This window comes from Anas platyrhynchos, chromosome 9 (assembly GCF_047663525.1).
Source record: "Anas platyrhynchos isolate ZD024472 breed Pekin duck chromosome 9, IASCAAS_PekinDuck_T2T, whole genome shotgun sequence".
Lineage (NCBI taxonomy): Eukaryota > Metazoa > Chordata > Aves > Anseriformes > Anatidae > Anas > Anas platyrhynchos.
Window position 1 is genome coordinate 7,317,409 of NC_092595.1, and position 22,702 is coordinate 7,340,110.

The 22,702-nt window shown below is 45.9% G+C and overlaps 1 protein-coding gene and 2 long non-coding RNA genes across 13 annotated transcripts in view; 1 reads left to right on the forward strand and 2 right to left on the reverse strand.

Moving 5' to 3' along the window:
- Window positions 1–9,171, reverse strand: part of LOC110353634 (uncharacterized) — a 31,820-nt gene extending 22,649 nt beyond the window's left edge. For all 3 annotated transcript variants that reach the window (XR_002404401.4, XR_002404400.4, XR_002404399.4), the window contains exon 1: window positions 9,037–9,171. This is a non-coding gene — a long non-coding RNA (uncharacterized lncRNA). The remainder of the gene's footprint in view (window positions 1–9,036) is intronic.
- The window catches only part of LOC101796828 (calcium-activated potassium channel subunit beta-2), a 128,894-nt gene that overhangs the window by 85,075 nt on the left and 21,117 nt on the right, over window positions 1–22,702 (forward strand). Inside the window, exon 1 of one of the 9 annotated variants that reach the window (XM_021275775.4) lies at window positions 2,485–2,632. The exons of the other annotated variants lie outside the window; for them this stretch is intronic. The gene's annotated coding sequence lies outside the window, so the exon portion shown is untranslated. Of the gene's footprint in view, window positions 1–2,484; window positions 2,633–22,702 lie in introns of those variants that run through there. 9 annotated transcript variants of the gene reach the window in all.
- Window positions 19,155–22,340, reverse strand: LOC106018680 (uncharacterized). Its single transcript, XR_002404403.4, has 3 exons — window positions 22,167–22,340; window positions 20,728–20,868; window positions 19,155–20,452 (listed from the first exon to the last, which is right to left on the reverse strand). It is a non-coding gene; the product is annotated as an uncharacterized lncRNA (long non-coding RNA).

Genomic DNA, 22,702 nt, shown 5'->3' on the forward strand with positions numbered 1-22,702 from the left:
CATTTGTACTACTGGAAGCGTAGCAGGCTCATTGTTTCACTGTAACGAAGCTTTCATCTCAGGAGATCCAATTCATAAAAAATACTTGCCGAGGCCATGCACAATTCTTTTTTACTGCCACTCCTGTAATTTCGCATCTGCCCCATGATTAGGCCAGCCACTGAAATGAAGTGGAGGAGCCACAGCAAAACCAGAACTTACAAACCCACACAACTTCCCCTGCTCCAAATAACCACGGCCACCTTTGCTTGGTTTCCCAAAACACCAACACATTGCAAAGGAGATAGCAACAGGGAGACACTGCACCCAAGATCTTTTCAGTTTGGTTGGTTTTCGGAATAAATATCAGTTTGCAACCAAACCACAACAAGGCAGTGCAGGAATTGCCCCGATGCCCAGCCCGGTGCTGCAGGAAGGAGCCACGGCCCCCATCCTGCTGCCTCTCCCAGGCCATGCCCTGCAGACACCCAGCCCCTCAGGGCTCTTCCACTTCTCCACCTCCCTTCCCACCACCTCCCTCCCACCAGGAGACGCAGGTGTGAGATCTGACAGCAGCAAGGCTTTGCTCTCCCTTTTAAGCTCTGTAAAGAAAGCGAAAAGGCAGGATGGAGGTGGAGGAGAGGCTTCCCCTGTGATTCCCTTTGGGACTGAAGCAGCCGTTCCCAGCCAGGGGACAAGCTGGGGACACAGCAGGATGCCTGCCCTGCCATGTCACCGCAGCCACATGGGAGCAGGACAAGGAGGTGTTCACCTCCCTCCCCTTGCCCCCGACCCGGGGGCTCCACCACACAGGGGGAGTCAGCCCTCCGTTATCACAGCTTTGATTATCTGCAAAGACCTCAATTATCCAGAATGAGGTCGTGTTCCTGACATGGATTAATTGCATTGAAAATGAGCCTGATTGTCTGAACCCTCATTTATCAGCAGCCGTTCATTGCCACCCCTATCACTCGGTGAATCGAGGTTTGAGCTCTTCAGGCTGTGCCAGTAGGGGAAAAAGACGTTATAGCCAAGCTTTTGGCCAGGTCTGAGTAGGGCTGGGCTGGAGGACATGAACCTGAGTCTTCTGCTCAGACATTAGAGATGCCACAATGCTTAATGGGAACAGATTTTGCCCCAAAATGCTCACGGTGCATGACAGCCCACAGCCCGCACTGCAGGCAGAGGTGGTCAAGTTCCAGTGCTGAGCCCCAAAGCCCCTCGCTTTGATAGAAGTGATAGATAAAGAGAAGGCACCTGACACCCAGGGATGTGTTGCTGTTTGTGTTTGTTCAGAGGGATTAGTGCTGCAGGACTCAAAGGGCATAATGTCCCTGAGGAAACGGGGAGGGAGGCAGCCCCTCATTACACACCAACACCATTCACCTCCTCTGGGGTTGTTCACCCTGCAGATGGGGGTCCCAAAAATAAGGGCTTCTGGTAGAGACAGGGCAGCCCCTTCCCCACCTGTGCCACTGCATGGAGAGGCTGCTTCCCACACACATTGGAAAATATCCTGTACAACCACATGCATACAAGGCATCTGTCTGTGTATGAGGTGTCTGTATGGCACAGCTCCTCTTTCTGCTCTTGCTGTATTTTATCTTTAAGTTGGGAGAGCATTTTTGTACCAAACCATCAGAGAGGAACAGCTAGTTACCAAGGAGACTCTCTGATGAATCAGAGACTGACTGGTATAAGATCTAGATGGGTTGTAGCTCCTTAATTCATTAGACCTCACATTTTAAACGGGGAAAAGATCCTATAGCAGCCATGGATCATGCATTTCTCCTGCCAGGAAAAGCAGCTTTTATTTTGGCCATAGAAGCAAACAGCAAGTGTACAGTGTAGGACGGCAGCAAGCAGACTGAGGTGAGCAAGTCCCTCCGGCACACTCCCAGCTCAGAAAAGCAAACACCACCCAAGGACAGAGCGGTCTGGATGGAGGTGACGGAGGGAAGGGCTGGAAAGCCCCTGTCATCACACTGCCAAGGAGGCACAGGGTCGAGCGAGCGCCGTAGTAGCAGCCACACAGCTACTCCGTCACAGCCCTGGCACTTCTCAAAGTAAAGATCGCAAGCGAGGAGTAACCACGGGAGCAGCTCAGGGCAGGAGCAGGGCTGCCCCACCACCAGACACTGCTGCGAGTCCCCTTTTCTGCTCGAGTCCTGCAGTTTTCTTCCAAGGAGCAAGCGAGAGCAAGGCACCGCTGCAGCAAGCACCCTGCCCTGGCAAGCACCATGCCCTGGGGCCACACGAGGAGCTGGGGCAGAGCACATGGGAAGAGGGGCTTCTGCAGGCAGAAGTGCACCAAGGAGCTCCAGGGAGTAACATCCAGAGAGAGGAAACCTGTTTTTTCTAGGCTGACTTTATTTAGAGGGTCTTCTCACCCACTTCCTTCTGGCGGCTCATCCCCAAGAAGTCGCTGAACAACGTGGTTTTTTTTTTTTTTTTTTCCCCCACATCTACTTGAATACAAAGCAATTAAAACAACCCAGGAACTGTGAGAGCAGCGAGAAATATTTGGAGACACGTTGAGAACTCCAGCTTGCACACAGGCTGCTTTCCCAAAGGTGGAAAGCACTGAAGCAGATGATGGGAAAAACCTTCCTGTCCCACTGAACTCTCTGCTTTGGGCACTGCTGCTGCCAAGGTAAAGCTGGTCATTGTGGGGTGGTGGCTGTGGGGCATGGAGAGGTGGTAGACGTGGGGACAGAGCCAGGGAATGGTGATTATAGCATGTGTTAGAGCAAATTTGGGCTTGGCAGCTCAGCACACCTTGGAAAAGGATTTCCTAGAGCACACCTATCTGACAAGCAGCAGGTGCGAGCCAGGCTGCAAGTCAAGGAGTGGAGAGAAGGACATGCTGCAGGCAAACAGGTTCAAGTGCTGGTTTAGGATGTGAATTACAATAGCTCATCTGAAGAATTAGTTGTTGGTAGCATTTGTGGGTTGAAGTTAAAGGTTTAGGGTAATATTTTAGCCATGTATATTGTAATACTGTATGGGGGGACCTGCTAGAACACCCTGTGGACCTCTAACGTGGAAAGCAAAATAGCCCTGAATGCACTGAGGCTGAAAACAGCCTGTGGGATAGGGAAGTGGCACAAGCAAAACTTCATGGGCAGAAAGTTGCTTTTGGCACTATGACAAAAGTCATCAGGAAACCTCTGGCTGTAGTTGGCAGGGCAAGCTCATGGCAAGCGCCCCCCCCAGCCATGCTTCTCAGCTGGGCCAGGGCAATCACAGGGGTAGCAGCAGCAGCAGCAAATAAAGACAGGCTGCCAGCTCCCAGGTTTCACAGGCTTCATGCGCTGTTGAAGCTTGTTTAACCTCATATTGATCTTCATTTATTTTAAGCTGAAAATGAGCACATTTACTTACTCGCATTTAAAATGAGGAAGGGCTGAGGGAACAGCAGCTGCACACAAACTTCCAAAGGGCAGAGCACAAACTTCCACACACACCTCAGCCTGCAAGCATCAGGCTGCACCATGACAGTGCTGCTATCCCAGCCACGGGCTGATCTGGCTATCCATACTCCACAGAAAGCATTGAGTTCATTTCTTTTGTTGTTGTTTTTTTGAATTCATACAAATTCAAAAACAGCTGCTAGGACAAACCATCTCTTACACAGGGCTTTTAATGCAAGAACAACAAGTGGACAATTTCCCTGTGTCCCCAGTGCAGTGCCACTGTGTCCTTGTCCTTCTCAGCTGGCCCCTCAAGGGATACTTTGTGAGTCCAGAGGCTACAGAACACTGAGTTGGGTTCAGGATGGGGACTGGAGACCAGCCCAGCCCCTCTCACACCAGGAAGGCAAATCCCAGCCCCAGCACAGCAGGGAGGTGCAGAATCCTTCCTGACAACCTTCTCTGAATGACCCAGATTGCATCAACAGGCTCTGGAGAGAGCCCGCAGCTGGAGCTCTTCAGATGGGAGCATAGGACTTGCACCATGGGGCCCCAGAGAGAAAAGCAGCACAACCATGGGAAAGGAGAGCAGAAGGCCTCAGCATCCTTCCCACCTTCACAGATGGTAAATGTCTCTTATTTCCTTTTGGTTTTTTACTCTTTCCTTTTAAATGAGCCAGAGAAATCAGCCCCTCTCTGTGCCGCTTTGCATGCCAAGCACCAGGGTGCCAGAGAGCACTGAACCTTGCCTTACAGGCTGCTCCTGGAAAACTCAGAGACAACCGAGTAGGCTGGAGTATTGCATGTATCCAGAGTGACCCAACATTTACTTCCTTTATATTTAAGGATCATTTGGTATAGAAGTGTACTGGTAACCAGATGATGCACGTTGTGCCAGCAAAAGGGCAGTAGTAAGAAGGAGCCTCCTGGGTTTTGCATGTTCATCCAGAGGTTCCAAGCATGATGCTTGTGACACCCTCCAGGACAGCAGGCAGCAATACCCCTTGGTATTACTGGTGAAGGGGTCCATGTGAGTCCCCAGAAATGATGCAGGGGGGCATGCCAGAAGTTCCCACTCCAATTCAGAGCCTCCCTTCAGAACAAGGCAGCTCTGCAGCACCTCTCAGGCTGAGCAGTGCCTTTTGGCTCCTGTCTTGTTGAAATGCAACAAGCATCCTTCTCTGTGCAGGTGCAAGCCTTGAGCACCGTTAAGCTGGGCACACAAACCACTTACAGCAACATTGCCTCTTAATAGAAGAGGCATCACAGTAGCAGCCACACTACAGACCATTAATTTACTGCCAGGTGCCTTGACCCTAGACTTTAATGTGCATTTAGCTAGAGGTCCACAGCAGAGATTACAGCACAGTGGTAGAAATGCACTTTTACAGGAATTATTTTAATGCTAGTTGAACTCTGACAGAACTCCCTCTGGCTCCCACATGGCCAGAGATGCACTCATTTGTGCCCACTTACAGGTAAATGCTGCTGGGTGTAACATTTGGGTGTTTACACAAGCAGGCAGTGATTTCAGTAGGTATTTCACCAGGAATGAAGCAGGGAAAGCACAGTTAGAAAGGAAGTTAATTGTCATTTAGGTAAAGCTTCTGTTTTAATACTTAACTGCAGATGTCTGAGCTCCTGTGCAGCTACACAGGCACTTTAATCCCTGAGCTTTGGGCACACACTGGTACCTTGGGCTGGATCTGAATCAAGCTGACTTCCCTTAGCACTGCACTCACCACTGAGCGCAGACACAAGCCTGACACTTTGTGCTCAGAGATATTCCCCAGCCACACTGCCAGGGGTGCAGGAGGGATAATGGGCCAAATTTCCACTCAGTGTTAGTCAATTTAACTTCCAATTTGCTCAGCAGAGCCATGCCCATCTCTGGAAGAGGCCATCTGCACCATCATTGATAAGGTGGTCTTGCAGCCTCACTGTGCTGGAAATGTACCAGTGAGCATGCTCTTGCTACTATCAGTAGAGATGGAAAATCACCTTTAATTAGAGCTTTGAACTACCCCACTGTTCTCAGCAATTAGCTCTTGTACTGGGTTTGTGAATTGAACAGCAGCCCTGCACACTGGAGGTGTGGCAAGCCTTGAGAATTGCCCTTTTTCACTCTGTTTCTAATTCTTAACTCCACTGCTGGTGTGTAAAGACTGAAGGGGAGAGAAAATGTCTTGCATGAAGGAAGAATAAAAAACTCAAATAGAATAAACCCAATCATGAGCATGTAGGTAGGGTGTTGTTTTTCTTTCTGCTTAAAACTGGTCTGTCTCTGCAAATACTCAGCTTAATTAGCTCCAAGGTGTGTGGTGCCGACAAGCACTGGACATTTCAGCTGCAGGGAAGGGTAACAGAGCATCCCCTTGCTACCAGCAGGTCTACCAGGTCCCTGCACTGCCAGCTGCCTGCCAGCAATTAGCAGGTCAGCATGAGGCAGCAAAGGTTGCTCCCATGGGATTTACCACCAGCACAAGGGCTCAGTGTAGGAAGAACAGACCTTTCTTTCCCTCACTATCTTCAGCCATTCCCTCTTACTCCCACCCATCCTCCAGTGTCTCAGAGCTCTACCATCCTTTTTACATCCCCCATCACCCCAGGTGTTGTTCTCCCTCCCCAGCCATCTGAGACACCCCATCTGACCCTGCCTCACTCCCCCCCATCCCTCTGCCCTCCACTGCAGGGCTCCTGCCCCCACATTGCCCCACAGCAGCTCCAGAGCTGGCCCCATGCTTCAGCACCTCCCAGCACACCTCCAGCCAGGGCATGAAAACCATTTAATACCACTTGTCCAGCTGGTGCAGGAAGTTACACCACTTAAAAATAATTGCATTTCCCACTAGTTACAGATAAAGCAGACCCCTCTTAATCATTAAGATACGGCCTGATGTGCATTATGAGTTATTAACAGCCCCCTAAGTGAAACAACAGATACAAGACCAAAAGCTAAGTCATAAGTGTTCTCAGATGCCTGCAGATTAATCATGTTATATCTCTGTAGTAGCATCCAAAGCTTCCCATCCCTGCACAGCCTTAAAGCCACAGGACACCTCCTCAGCTGCAGCTCTGCCCTGCCCACAGGCAGAAAAGCCAGGAAGGAAGGTAGCTCATCTCCTCCAAACACAAGGCAATGGAAAAACTGAAAACCACTCAGAATTTGACTCCTTGTTTTCTGCTGCACTGGGTGGAAGAAAACCTGCCTTCTTATGACAGCCCTTCGCAGCAATTATAAGACTGATACTTTTTTAAAGCAATTTCTCCTAAGTACACATCCACTTCTGATCTGACTAATGGGCTAAAACTGTACTGTTGGTATTTTTGGAATTGATTGCAACCTCCTGATCCATGAAGATAAGCACCAAGCCCAGCAAAACAAGAACAGGTGCTGCTGAGATGGCAGTCACTCCTCAGGGCCTGAGCCTGCAGTTACATGGCCCAAGGCAAACCCACTGCTCCTCCACACAGCACAGATGCCAATTCCTCCCACTCAGGGATTAAGTAGATGGCCACAGAGCAGTTACTGACCTGTCTGCATCCCCATCAAGTGCTCAAGCCACAGCAGGAGCAGCACAGCTTCACCTTAATTGCATAAGCACACAGCTTGTTCAAACTCCACTCGGGGTGAGATGGTTTATGCAGGCCCACACTCAAGGATTTAAAGTAGTCTTTAGCCTAGTCACTCTCAGCTGCATCAGTCTCCTTCGCATACATAAGATGCTTGCCAGCTTCAGCTCCCTTCTTACACACCTACAGTCCAAGTCACATCTGGTCTGTGTTATGCCACTGAGCCAAAGAGACCAGCAAGTGACAGAGCCAGAGGAAATAAGGCAGAATGTCTGGGCAGAAAACTTTACTAGAAACTAACACAAAGGATCAGAGAAGTTTATAGCCTGTCCCCTTTGATTCTTACAAAGAGACAACCCAGAAGTGGCAAATTCCTTCAGGGCATGAGAAAGACACAGCTGTTTGGGAGCCTTGCTCCCATCACTTCACACCAGCAAGCAGCCAGCTCAGATGGGCACTTCCTACAGAAAGTACTGGAGAAAGTATCAGCCAGACACATCAGTCCACAGCTTCCACATGCAAGCTCATGTGACACAAATGCATCACTTATCACCATCATTAATGGCCATGAACCTGAAGGCTGAAATTTCCATTTGCACACTGGTCAATGACAGACGCAGCCTGCAAATAACCAGAGAAGTTCTGACCTGTGCAATGGACCAGTGGTATAAAGACAACTAATTTATTTCTCAGTGGCTTGTAACACCTCCAAAACTAGCAAAATTGGCTCCCTTGGAGTTATGGTAAATGCTAACTGCTGTAGTTTGTCCCAGAACTGATCTGGCAATATTATACCTGCTGCCTGGTACTACAGACAGCTGCTCCAATGCAGTAAAGCCGATTAGCCCACACTTGCTCTGGTAGAAAAGGTGCCTTCGTGGTTTGAAGCTCAAGCTGAGACCACCAAGATGCTCAGGCTGGGCAGCTGACATCCCTAAACACTACCTTCTAAACATCCTGGACATAGAGCATTTGCTGTGAGGAATGGTTGTTAAGCTGGGGGAGGGAGGTACTGGGGAGAAGTCCCTCACCACACCTGCTGACCATAAGCACCACAGACTGGGGCTCATTGCAGGGCCATAGCCCAGCTACTGCCTCATCAAGAAGCTGGCTGCAGTCCAGCCCTCAGACATGGTGTCAATGGTACATTGTTAGGTGTGCTGAGATGATGTTACAGAAATATGGGCTATCATTCATCACTGCTGTCAGTTTTACAGGACAAGTGTCAGCATAGCACAGCTGGAGTCTGGTGCTTCCAGGGCTAGCAGGCTCTGGGAAAGCAGGTCAGGCAGCCTTGTGCTGGCCCCAGCTAGGAACAAGGTCATCATCAAGTGCTGCCAGGGACAAGCCCCCCAGCAGCTCACATCTCCACCATTTCACATCTTCTCCAAGCTAGCTTTTTCTTCCTCCACTTGTTAACTGGAGCCCATGGCTATGCCTTCCTCACCCTCAGTGACCAGGTGTGCATCCCCTCCCACCAGGCACACAGCCCCACTCAGCCCCTGCCCCACCTTGTAACTACAGCTCTGTTCCCATGTTCCAGTTTCCCAGTTTTATTTTCCCAGTTTCAGACCCTCTGTGTCCCACCAGCCTTTCCTCTCCTGCTGCTCATGGTGCTGAGCTGCCCTCACCACAGGCAGCACCAAGCAGCCTCCCTCATGCAAGATCTTTTTACCAAGAGTGGAACTTTCCAAATATTGACTTATTTTAGCCTAAATAATATCATTCTATTGTTATTGCCTATAAAGCCAACCTAAAGCTGGCTCTGTTTCACATTCTAAAATACTTCTAAAGCAACTTGATTGCATCAGAGATAACCCATAAACAAGAGCAGCAGAGCCAGGCTGCATTTAGTACAGTCCATCAGCTGAACTAAAACCCTGAACCCACTATCTGCTCTTGTCAAAGAGTGATAGGTATAAATCAATACGTGTTTTTCTGCACTTTTCTCCCATACCTGCATGCCTACGCAAGGAGGAAAGCATATACAGTCAGCCTGACTTGAACTGAATGTTCAAAGAAGCAATGAACAGATACAAAGGGAATAGTTTCAGAGTGCTAGATGCAGTACCTTGAACGTACAAATGGTGTTTTCCCCCTTGCTTGCAAACACCTTCCCCCATATCACACAGCTCGTCCTTCTTCTGGCCAACACTCCCAAAAGCTGTTTCCTTCAAAGCACCTCAGCAAGAAGCTCTGCAAAACTGCTCCCAGCAAACCAACTCCTATGTCTCCTGGGTGAGCATTTTATCTGCTCCCAATCTGGCCGGGATGGAGAGCACCTGGAGCCAGCAAGCACACAGCAGCTGATCACTCTACCTTGTCATGCTTCAACTAACTTTAACAGATCCCTAACGACAATTTGTATCATCTGAGCACCTGGCATTGGCTCCCTGTATTAGTTTATGACCTCAGGTCGTGTTTAGAAACAACACAGTAGAAAAAAAATAATGTTATTTTTACAAGTCTGAAGTCAGTATAGTACCAAAAGTTAGCTTGTTTGCAAGCCGACCGTTCTGCTTTGTGATTGATACATAGGTTGTACCTCTGCCCTTCAGGTAAGAGGCTTAGCACCCACTTTAGCAAAAACACCAAGGGACAGTGAGCAGGAGGCAGATGTTTTGGGTGTTTCATCTGGCTGCAGTTGCTGAGGAGATGGCCTCGGGGACATCCATGTGTGCCCCAGCTGGGTCAGCGGGGCTGCGCTCTGAGCAAGGCACGGCTGGGGAGTAAAAGGCACAGGCTTGCTAGGGAATGCCCTCAGCACATGCTTCTGCTTACAGGTGAAAATATATGTTATTAGTATTGTTTAATAATAAAGAGCACTGGTATTGGGAGATCTATGTTAATGCTATCGCTAGTAGCAGTGTGCTGTGCGTTAACAGCCATAAACCCTGCTGCTACAGCTCCCAGCAGTGTTGAGGTACAGCTGTAACATTCAGGTATATCACGTCAAAAAAGTCCTGATGATGCATCTCCAAGTATCAGCGCTTCCTAGTTCCTCACTTGACACAGCCACAATGTGAACTGAACCCTGTGTTTCTGAAAGCGCCACCAAAAAGAGATGTCTGTATGAGCAGTGCGTTGTGCGAGCTTGCTGCCAGCAGCGGCCTGCAGTCTGTGCAGGCTTCAGTCTGCAGCCGAGGGGCTGAAAAAGAAGCAAGGTTTAGTTGTTTGGTTCTACCCCACCAGTTCTGTGTGCTTACGTGCAGAAAGGTAACGGTACGTGAGTGTGATACCCATATGGTAGGTGTGTGTATTCCTGACCTGTAAATTATGTAGTAACTCTATACCCTTAGGCACCTCGTCTCTGAGAACCACTAAGGAAGTCTCTCTCATTTCATTGTTTTATGTTTGTTTCAGGTTTTTTTATGTGTTGATTTTCTTTCTGCAAATAGCGATGAGTTTGATACAGGACAAGGTGGTTTTAGGATATCATAAAGTATGAATATTACAGAGAGGCCCATCAGAAGGCTTTCATTACTGCTGGCAGATGCTGTACATTTGTACTTAAAGCTCTGTTGTGATAACCATCTGAAAGCTTAGCTGAGCTTTTAGAGACTTGCGGGTCTCCAGCATGGCCTGGAGATCTTCTGATTGATCGGGGGAAGATTCGGTGACCAGGAGTCTGAATGGGGACCGCTTCTGCTCCTCGAAATTCATGTCAAACCTTTGAGCTAGGCAGTAGCAGCTGCTGCTTCTAACCCCGGTGTTTTTCTTTGGCAGCCTCACAGGCCCCTTGGTTCAGGCACTAGCTGTTCAGTGTTGCCCTGGAATAAACCTGGAACCGATCCCATGGAGCTGGTAGAGTTTGTGCTGAAACAAATGTTAAACCAAGGAATGAACATTCAATGACTTGTGTAATGCTGCGTGCCTTCCTGTAATGTACTTTCACTACGCTTTCAGACTTTCAGATTTTCAGTCTGGTATTAATAGAAGAAAGTATCTCAGGGTCAGGCCTGCATTACGGTCAGGCTTTTAGCATCCTCTTTGCCCCTTTTCCTCTTCTCACCTCTGCAGCAGCCACAGCCAGCCAGGCCACCGGGATGTGGTTAGCAGCGGATTGCAGTGAGTGCAGTGGGTGTCCTAAACCCCATTGCTTGGTCTGAACGGTCTGCCAGGGGTGTGTTGAATTTAACAACAATTTCTTCTTGTATTTACCATATTCTCTGGCTGTCTATTGTGTAACTGTTATGTTCCTTTAGGCAGCACCTGCCATGTATCTTTTACCTTCAGTTTTTTAGGCCTTGCCAAGAAGATTGCTATATGCTACGTTAGGTTCTTCTCTTTATTCATCTAAGCTGCCATTTTTCCAAGTATCAAAATATTTCTAGGTCCCTATATAAATGTCTCTTGTATGTAGAGGAATGAGATTTAATGCTGCTTCTTACTTGTCTAATGGGAGGTTTGTTTCTTTTTATGGTAAAATCATTGCTGTTGCAATTTATCAGCCACACATATATAACAAGCTTTCTATGTCTTGGATAGAAAACTTCCCTGTAAAACCTCACTAGGTGAGCTGTAATACCATTTCCAGGTATGACTGCTGCTTTATGTGCTCTCAAGTTTGGGGTATTTGGCCTCAGGATTCCCATTTATGCTCCGAATTCTCTCTCAGTCCAAAGCTTGGAAGCTAAAATGAGTTTAATACCCAAAACTACTTCCACGCTTGAGGCTGCAATAGTCCAATATTCCCTCTAAGCAGAATGCAATTCCATCTGGTGAACCTTGGCTCAGATGACTGATAAATTTATCTGTCACTGCCAGCTGTGAAGCAGCAGGGTGCCTGAGATGAGCATCCGCAGCAGCCACCCACGCAGGGCCAACATGACATCCTCTGTTTCTGGATCTAGATAAAATTTCATCGGTCTTTTGGGGAGAAGGGGGGTGTAAGGGTTAATATCACAACAGTGCCGTGAGCTGTTTCCTGGCCATTCTGCCTGACATGATAGGAACCTTGTGGGAACACTGCATTTGTGGGATTTCTGTTATTATTCTTGGAGCAATCTGCAAGAGGAGGGCTAATCTTATGTGATGTCAACCACATATTCTCAGCCAAGGGCATGTAGGAATGGTTTATTTCATATCCATCCAACAACCAGAACATGCTGAGTAGCTTTGGATGCAGGGATTCAAAGCCAATTCCTCAAAGCACTTCCCAAGATTTTACCCAAGAGCCTCAAATGAACATTTGACCTTATATCCATTGATAATCTTTTTAAGCATTTATCCAAAAAAAAAAAAAATCTGAACCAGGATTTACTGAAGATTAACAGCTTGGTATTTGAGCATGAGTGACTTTGAGTGAATTTTCCCTTAACTAGAAATTTTCTCCCAACACACAGCCCCAGGGCCAGCACTGTATCACGAAGGGCCAATGGGCAGCATGTGGTGACACATTGGAAAGGCATCAAAACATTCATGAGTCACTTGGCCAGAGACTGCAGGTGACTGTGGCTCAGAGGGGAGCCCCTTGGAGCAACCCCTGCCTTACCAATACCGCTGCATCGGTGCCACACATCCTGGGCTGCCTCCAGAACAGCCCAACAGCTGAACCCAAAAAGCAACCTAAAATCACTTGTAGGCTGTGTGCTTCTATTCACTGTAAGCAGTCTGGTTCTAAAAGGAATTTGTTTTGTTTCCAGCCTGCCTTAAAAAGACCCTTCACCTAGCTCTGACCTCAAATCCTTGTGCTCCAGACAGGGATGATTGTTCCTTGGGACTTCAGCACTTGTTAATTCTCTTAAAGAGATTACTCAAATCTCCTAAAAAAAATATCTGACTAGGGTTTGGATTAAGCACTGGTGCTAAAATGACCTTGTTGATGAAATCAGCGTGCTCTAACCTTGCAAATTGGAGAGGGAAGCCTTGGATCTAACTGTGGCTCAGTAGGTACGACCATGGAAAGTAGCCAGACTGCTCCACATCTCTGTTCCCCTAATGCTAACACCCTTACAATGTTCCTTGAGAGCAAATACAATGTCAGGTTTTCCATGTCCTTGTTGGAAAGACAGCGCAGTGATGAAGCCATCGTGGTAATGCCCAACCTGCTCTTCTCTAACGCTTGTTACTTTCTCCATGTTTGAGCTTTCTGGCTCATTCCAGCATCAGCATGAGGCTTCTTTACCCCAACTCCTGTGTTAATCAACATGCTATTGCTGGGAAGTGGATTTAGCTTAGCAGATTTGGCAGGGAGCTTAGTGGAGGTGCTGGGGCACATTGCACACCCCAGGGGTCTGCCACAGGTGTCCCCTGCCTGCCACCACTGGGTCACGTCCCCACTGTGCAGTCAATTGCCAGTCATTTGTCCTGCCTGTATTGTGCAGTTTTCTTTGTGTCTTGCCTAGGTCTCAGAGATAATTAACCCTGCAAAGTCAGATTTGGGGTTAGACTGTTACAGACATTTTCTTGGGATCCAGAAGCGGCTCAGCAAGGTCTGCATGGAGTATTTTTGCCTTTGTGTTGTGGCCAGGAGTGAAGCCCAGGAATTGTTTGTGTGCTGAGAGTTTCACAAAAGCGAGATCATTAAATCAAAACGGAAGCACTTTCAGCCTACATCTCTTCTGGTGGTGTTCTTGTTACTGTTCTTCCATAATGCCAGCTGATTTCCCTGCAAAATCTCTAGTGTCTGTAATGGAAACAATTTCAAATCCAGTGCGAATTCATAGACTGTTTTCGAAGGAAAAAAAAAAATAATCATTGGAAGGCAAAGCCCATGATGGCTGAAGCACTTAAATCTACTTTCCTATCTCTTTGCCCAAATTTCAGTTTAATTTACTCATTTGCTAATCCTAATTTTCCAGTCCTGTGCTTACAAGCCTCACTCATGTGGAAACACATTAGACTTCTGCAATTAGCTGCAACTTAGGGCTTCAAAACTCTCATCAGCTTTGCTTCTCAGCCTGCAACGTGTAATGGTGGGTTTGCCTTCCTCACCTCAAAAATGTTTTAGATAGATGTGCTTGCTGTTTCCTACCTGAGCACTGTGCTCCATTTCGCTCTCACTGGTGCTCATTAGGGCAGAAGTACCCCACTTCCACTGAACGTCAATGATACTTGATGCAGGAATTTAGACTTTTCTCAAAGATTTCTTCAGATGCTATGATTTACTTTTCATTCAGTTTTAATGATATCACAGATGAAATATATTTAATATATTTTTAGAAACGGTTTTGTCACTGTGATGTGCTGCACGTAGAAATAGCAAGTAAATGTGATGTGACAAAATATCGAGGAGGAACCATGTTTGAGGCCCTCTTTACTTCTGACAAACAGGACAAGCAACCTGGTCATGCCCCAAGAGCACAGGCTGCTGCTAGAACAGGTAGCTCTGGGGGCTACATCCCCACTGCTGCCCCCATCCATCTTCTGCACAGGGAAAACCAGCCAGGGAGGCACGGTGGGGCCCAATCTTCCCTGATCCCAGCTGGGCTCCACAGCTTTCTCCTCCGTTTCCCTCGGGGGCTGTATTTCTGTGTGCTAATGTAAGGAGAAAAGCCTTTTTAATCCAGTATCATACAGGCTCAAAGTATGGATATTTTTCATTTTGAATAAGATATGACTATTAAGTTCTTTGGGCAGGGACTTTGTCCTCCACCACCTTTACAAGGCACTCAGCACACTGCTGGTATTATAGATGTAAATACTACAAATAATATATCACAGTTCACATCTCAGAGATCGGTTTCATTGGAAATGTGCTCACAAAGTCTATCTGTATGTTGTGATAGAAAAGGCTCAACTATGAGAAGCTGAGGACCACTTCCCCAGAAGGCAGTGCTGAGCCCCACCCTGGAAAAGTTTGGGGTCAAAACCTGTTCTGATGGAGGCTTCCCATTAATTCTTGAAGGTTTTCTTAGTTTGGTTCCAGCAGTAAAACAGTGACATCCTGCACAAGGGACAAGAAGTTTAGCATGCAGAGTACTCATCTGAGAAGTGGACAAGAGCTGTTTCCTCCTGCAGGGTATCTCTGTGTAATAGTTTGAAACAGAAAGACAGAATGAATTCCCTAACCAGTTGAAGGCAAACAGGTAAAAAGGACTTAAAAAAAAATCCTTGTAGAAAAGAATTTATTATTAACTGAAAAAGTAATTTAACGGCATAGTAATGTTCTCATACCACTGAGCAAATCTAATACCAACTCTGCAAATCTAATAAGATCTCTGCAAAAGCAGAGAAGTTCAATCTGAAGTGCACTCTTTTGAGTCTGAGGCCAGTGTCCATTAAGTACAATAGAAATATTACTTCAGTTTCAATACAAGCTGGATCAGGCCTCCGCTGAATTTGGACTGTCAGTGGTTGTTATTGTCTCTGCAGAATATTCCACTTAAACTCACCACAGTGATTAAAGTAGCTTATAATTTCCACAACAATACAAGTAAATTCTCAGTGTGTGCTGTCCTTGCAAGCGGAACGTAGGAGGCACTGCCATGCTTGCACCAGAGCCGTCTCCTGCATTAAGCAAGAGCCAAATTGGCCCAGAAATATCACAAGTAGACGGGATGTAACCACCAGACCTTCTTAAATGAGGTGTAATCGATAGGCAGAGCCTTCCACCATGGTAACAAATTGTGCATGAATCCTCACCCCACCCTCCAAGGGATCCTTGAACAGCCAACAGGAGACACAGCACCCATCCTGCAATGATTATGCTACTGCATTGCCAGCTGTTGTATTTCTAATTTTGCTAATGGCCAAATCATTTTGCTTCAGCCACTTCTTTATTACGTACATCAGCTGGAAATTATCAGCTTCATTACCCAGAGCTCCAAAAGACTCCATGTCATCAGCCATGTAGAATTCAATGTACATGGAAAAGGCTGGATGTGCAATGGTGTTTCACAAGGAGCAACTGCTGTGCACTAAGACAAGCTATCTTGGTCTATCATTTTTTTTGCAGGTCCCAGCAACATCTCCCAGTTGAGCATTCCATTAACTTTTTCACCCCCTGTTTCTCAAAAAAGCCCAGAGGTAATCTTAATCCCCCTTATCTTGCGACACTATTATCTTGCTGTGTTTCTGCTGGCTTCACACTGAGATTTTGTAGAACTATGTTTTCTTATTTAGCCCAAAATTGGCTTGGAGAAAGACAGCGCAAAGAGGTCTTTTCTGAGCAAGCTAGAAATAAAAATGGAAAGTCTTGTTCTGTGCCTGACTTCAATTCAGTATCAGCTTAGAGGGGGAGTTGTTTTGCTGCAGTTTAAGAGAAGGGAGCATCTCCTATCTGAGATGGGAGATTGATTCCTATTAGATTAATCCTGTTAATTCCTAAGGAACTAGATTAGTCCCTTTGAGCAGCCCAGGATGCTCCACGCACCCTTTGACTGCTGGGACCCGCAATTATCCCAACCCTGTCAACTCCAGAAAGAACTTCATCATGACCCTGTTAGTACCCTTTCCCCTGTTGAACTTTACTTTGAGTCTTTAAAGTAAGAAGGTGTTACTAAACTTAGGCAACTGCAAAATACAACTAGCCAGGAAGAAGATGTACAAAATTCAGTTATTTTTAAATGAGGTTGAAGTCATTTTATGGATCACACATTTGTAATGGCTGGCTATATTAATAAATTCAGTACATAAGCTTTCAAGTTTGAAGCAAGCCTCTCAGTCTGTTGCTTCAGAAAGTGCAATCCAAAAGCTATTGATCTATTTATACAGATAAGAACCCAACAGAGTTATCAGGATCAATGCAAACACTCAGAAGAAGACTCAGTATAACTAATAATAAATAAGTAAAGACCTAGGAAATAGAAATGTACAATTTAAAACTAACTGAAATGCTGACCTGAAGAATAGGTGTTTATGTACATTTCTGCAAATGCAATTCTGAGAAAGGAAAAGAGAGTGCAAAAAGTAAGTGGGTAATTTCAGAGGTGGCAGACAAGATAATAGACAAGCAGCATCCAACTCAAAGGAGATGGGCAGGGGCTAAAAAGTGGTGGAAGCAACATAAGATTTTTGATTTGATTTGATTTTTCTACAGAACTTTCAAATTAATTTATACAAAGCAAGGTCTGAGTACTGTAATTGAAATCAAGCCAGGAGAGAGTACAGGAGCAGCATGGGTATCTGCATACACATTTTGCAGGTTCAGGCAGTCTAATTTTGCATCCACCTTCTTGTTTCCCAGCGTCAGGAGTTTTGACATGGGCCCTGTCTGTTGTTTTTTTGAGCTGTTTTCCATCTGTCTTTCTTGTCTCTGAGGATGGGATGGGATGGGATGGGATGGGATGGGATGGGATGGGATGGGATGGGGGCAGTAGGTTGGGCTGGCCACCAACACTTGCATTTCAAAGTACTTATCAGCCAGTTCATCGATCCAGGATTTGGATGGATGAGCATGGGATAGGCATTGGGTCATGCCTATCCTCCACAGTAGTGTGGACAGCCTATCTTGAAAACATTCTTACTCAAATTTTTCTTTAAGGCTTGATGAAGATCAAACCCTCCCAGGTGCTTGGTGCTGGGTGTAGCAGCAATGAAAGGCCAGCCCCAGCCCTGGACAGCTCACAACATGCTCTAGTTTTGTTTCAAGTGCTGCCCAACCAAAAACATCAAGGCAGGTTCAGACCAAGAGCTGCCCCACCTGTTTTAGTGCGTTAGATCTTACCCCCAAAAATAAAGGCCAGTCGTGGGAATAGCCGTCCTTTGTTTAGCTTTAAATGAGGAACTGAAACAGGCCAGTAATCAGGGGAGACAAGATCACAAGACATGTACAATTTCATCTCATCCATGTTAGTGTACCTGAAAATACAATGAGCTTGCAAAAAATTACAATAATTATGAGCTGGGAAAAGAAATAGCCTGGGAGCCTGAGTCCTTCAGTAAAAGTTCACTGAGTTTTGCTAGCAAGATTCAAACTTTTCCTAAAATAAGGAAATTGGATCCACTGCAGCCCCAATGCAGTAAGACAGATGTGTATCTAATGTTTTGTTTCAGTGAACATCTGATGTGAATCAGCACTGTTTGTACATCAGTTGTCTTATCCCAGAAATCAAGCACCTCCTTCCCCCACAGGCAGCCTGAGCACACCAGGAAGGCTGGCAGCAGCCCGAAGCCCAGAGCTGCCTCAATACGGCCACGTAGGCACGGACATTGCACACGAGAGCATCTGCAGTGTCTGCAGAGGTCACAGGACAGTTGATTTGCTGGTACGAGGCAGTGCAGCCCCACCAAAGGCAGTGTGAGAGGCTCAGAGCTGCCTCAGCCCACACCAGGTGGTGAGGAAGATTGGAGAGTGGGAAGAGAAAGTGCTAGAGAAATAGGGGAGGAGAAGATCAGGGAGTGACCCTAGGTTAAAGAGCACTACATTTCAAAGAAGTCAAGATTTCCTTCTTTAATATTTGAAGAAGGAAAAAAGTACTTTCACTGAGAAAGTAATTACATCGTGGAGCTGCTTTGGCAGAGGAGCCAGTGCAGGCAACAATGGGAGATGGCTTGGGCCAGAGGACAAACCAGCTCCAGCTTTGTCCCTGCCAACAACAGGGACCCAGAAGGGTGCATGAGGTCCCACCAGTCAGTCACAGCACCTCCACAGCTCAGCACAGGTCCATCCATACCTTCTGTTCCTCAGGGCCATCCCCAAGCACCATCAGCAGGCATTAGCCAGGGCCTAGCACTGAGTGGGGTGGACCTGGGCTCTCACCTTGCACCATTACTCCTTAAATACCTTCCGGGAGGGAGAAACAGAGGGCAGGTCATAGGCTGATGTGATTCAGCTCCACTGAAATCAAAAGAGATGTCAGCATGCAGCTGAAGGACTGCTGAACTCCAGGCTGCAGGGAGGGGAACGCCACTGGGCTTCAGGAGTGGTCCACAGAACATCAGGAAGGAGGGAGAGAGAAAGAAAGGTTAAAAGTTTAAACAGTATTTAGATAGGGAACAAAAATATTGTCAAAAAGTCAATCAGAAGTCTAGATTTAGGCAGATCTGCTCTTATTTAACCTTCAGCATGAGATCAGGTCTCAGCCTTTCTATTCTTGGTAACAGCTGATGAATGCAGTGTAACAAGGTATTAATAAACATCTGCCCAGCTCTTAGATTAGTATGGGGAAGAATTAATGGAGGTCTTAGCACGTTCATATTTTCTGATTATGGCATGACTTTATTTATAGAAATAATAGGGGGAATGGAAATCGTCAGTGACACCCTGTCAATATACGTAATGAAATCCACTCATTTAATTGCATTACACTTGGCTACGGAGTCGTATCAATAAAAGGTCCTCCTTAGAGCAGCTCAGTGGTCACTATGTACTTCATGTAAGAAAGATATTAAGATTAATATTTTTTCAATGAACCATTGGGAAAATAAGTATTCCCTGACATACCCATTCCCATGCCTCTGACCCTGAGAGGGACGAGGCTGCTGGCTGTGCTGGGGCAAAGCTTTCCACCAGGCGAGGTGAAGTCCACTGCCCCTCAGCAGCAGCCCAGCTTTCACGCCACTTTTCCAGCCACTCCCTTCTTCCAGTCCCTAAAAAGTCCCAAAATTTAAAATAAGCCCAGCCTGAAGCCTGTGCTATATTTTATTTGTTGCCAGAGATGGCTAAACCAACCCATGCATCAGCTCTGCTTCATGCCATGCCCTCCTATCCACCACAATAAAGTATCAACAGTGCTTATTGTGCCATACCACTGAGATAAATAAAGCACAATTTGAAACCTTGGTATGTTCAGGCCTCCTAAAAGAGAGGGAAAGGCCTATAAAACCCCCATTGAAGGAGTCATGGCTGTTCAGATCATTTGCAGCTTGTTAGGTAAGCCCTGAAGCCAGTTTTAATCAGGAGGTGCCAACGTTAGTGGAGAACTGCTGGGGTTTAAGCAGGCTTTGGACTGACTGTGGCTGTTTCTCAAGGTTTTAAAATACATTTCATAATGTTCAGTGCAGACAGGCAGCTGGGGAAGTTTAAGTCTTTTCTCCCAGAAGCATGGGAAAAACAAAATAAAGCTACAATTATGGTGACAGATGGTCTGTTACAAACAACAGGGCATTGCTAGTAATTTTGCTCCTTGCACAATGAAGGAGATCAGGACTGATGCAAAAAAGCCAAGAAAGTCCTGTGATTCTATCCTGTTCTTCCAAAAAAAAAAATAAAAAAGCAATTCCTAATCCAATCCAATCTTCCAAAGCTATCAGTCTGAATTAATGGAAGCAGAGCAAGAAAATGTTACTATTTCTATTAATTATAGAGGCAGGTTTGTGCAATAAACAGAATTCATATCCCTACTGTGCTGTGTAAGTACCTATAATTCAGCTGCTCCACTCACAACTGCAGCATGTTCTTCACATTGTTTTACAAATTAGCAAACCTGAAATCAGCAGCCACGTACGGTGTGATGACATTTAGTTTAACTACGGGGAATCTGATCTGCTGAAATCCACGGGCGGTCTTCCAGTGCTGCTTTTCACCGTGATTGTGTTACAGCTCCCCAATTAAGTCCTCCTAGATCAGCTCCGTGTTTTCCATGGAAGTGACAGTACAGATGCTGTAGGAAATACTATCAGTTATTTATTGCACTTGCTGGCACTCCCCCTAGTACTGCCAAGGTGACGTTTGGGGTGATGCTCTTTTAGAGGTGACCAGAAAGGTGGGCCAGAGCACTCCTGGAGCTAAATGGACTTTCCGTTTGCATTTACTGCAAGGGGCACGGAGTCAGAGCAGGGACACAGATAAGAACACACACATGGATCTCTTTGCTCAGTAGGCAATGCCCAGTACCTGCATACCTCACAGGAATTTATTTTGTGCATCAAAACTTACAGAAGCAGAACCAGCTGTGCTGTCTCAGAGGGAGTCCTTCATCTTAACACTGGTGGTGTATCCTCTGGGAGGACTGCTGGTAGCAATGGCTTGGACAAGCATCTTCTGTCACCCTGTGGAAACCTCCACGTCCTGCCTAGGCTGGGAAAAGAAGACCCCAGAGGAGTTGGCTACCAAAAGCAGAGCTGCCCCAGCAGCCATGACTGAGGCAGGAGCTTTTAAAGCAGTGGTAAAGAAAAACATTTCTGGGGGTATGAAGGGAAGCTGTGGAAAGGTGCTGGGCAATGATCTTTCTAAGTCTGCTCCAGCTTTCTACCTTCTAGATTAAATAAATACTGCCTTTCTCTGCACCTGAGAAAGAGGAAGCAAATTTTCTGACTGGCCTGTTGCCAGTCAGAAAACATTTAATAGCAAGGCTCCTGCCACCAGCCAGAACATCCCACCTGCAGACTGGTGTGACCGGGAACACTCTAGCAGCCAAAATTACTCAAGTAGCAATGTTTTCCAATAGCTGTATGGTGTCAGTTGCAGATCACTTTTGATAGTGGCAAGGTCTGATAGCAAATGGCTTCACCAAGATAAAGAAAAGAAGAAAACGTTCCCTGAGATACAGCACAAAAGGTTGATTTACCTGTTCTTTATCCATCCACTACTTACAGAGCTGCTGGTGTTACTTTTTAAGCATCTGACTCAGACATCAGAGCAGAAAGGTGATAAAATGCTCACCTTTGATTGAATATTTGACTTAAGTTGCCATTGTGGTAAAAGGTAAAAATAAATACATATACTATGAGGAATTCAAGTTACTACTGGACAAAATGTTCCACATCAATTTTAAATCCTTACAGACACTGAAAATCTCTTTTTTGGTTTGCATGAAGGTCAAGATTGAGTTTTTGAGTGTTCTTTCAGCAGGGATTTTATTTAAACACTGGAACTTCCTTCCAATTTAAGGAGAATGGTTCTTAAACAACATCTGACACTGGTCCAGCTGGGGACTGGACTAACATGGTCTCAAGGGAACATAACAAACTGAAAAGTGTTTGCTCTGGCACTGAGAAGTTCTGTGCCATTGCCCTACCCTTTGTTTGCTTCTGCATTTCACTCCTGACCTGGCTGTAAATAGGAAGAGAATCCAGTATCCAATCTCTTCTGAAGTGCATATCAAAGAGCATTGAAATGATAGACTTCATTAAGCTCATATATCAGCTTTCAAAAAAAACTGCTGAGATGGGGAATTCACAACAGCATTTCCAATGTAAGGGAGAGAAGCAAGAGGGGGGTGAAAGTTAACATTTTGCAACGTATAAAATAAAAATGCAATCCGTGTTACAACAACTTCTGATGATGTTTTCTGTAATTGGATTACTGCTATCAAATTAATATAGGAGAAAAGCCTTCTGAGCACATTAAGAGGAATACAATCAGCTTTTATTTACCTGCTACGCTGTATTACAGTGAGGCACACAAGTGTTGCAGCGGGGGCAGCTCAGGTCACCTGCATTGTGTTAGCTGATAGCTTAGCAACCTTTCCCCCAGGCATTTTTGCTTAAATTGATCTAAATAAATTTAGGAATTCAAATACTAGCTTTTAGTAGCAAACAGGATCTTTAGAATAGCCATTTATGAGAAACATTTTTGGTTAAACTTACAAAAAAAAAAAAAAAAAGTGCTATACTATGCAATTATAGTGAGATACACACCAGCTGTATCCCACAGGAGATGGGAATGACCTACAAGATTTCAAGGTCAATTTGTAAATACAGCTTTTCTTCATTTTGATTGAATGAAATTCACTTGATTACTGGGGCTCGGGGATTCTTAGGAAAGGTAGAAGCAGTAAATTTCATCAAAAATGATGAAAATTGAGAGACAATTGTCAAGTTTCCCTAAAAGTAGAAAATACAGACATATCCCACACACTCTGAAAATCCCACAACTGAAAATCCTGATTATTTCAATGTGGTGCCAGAGC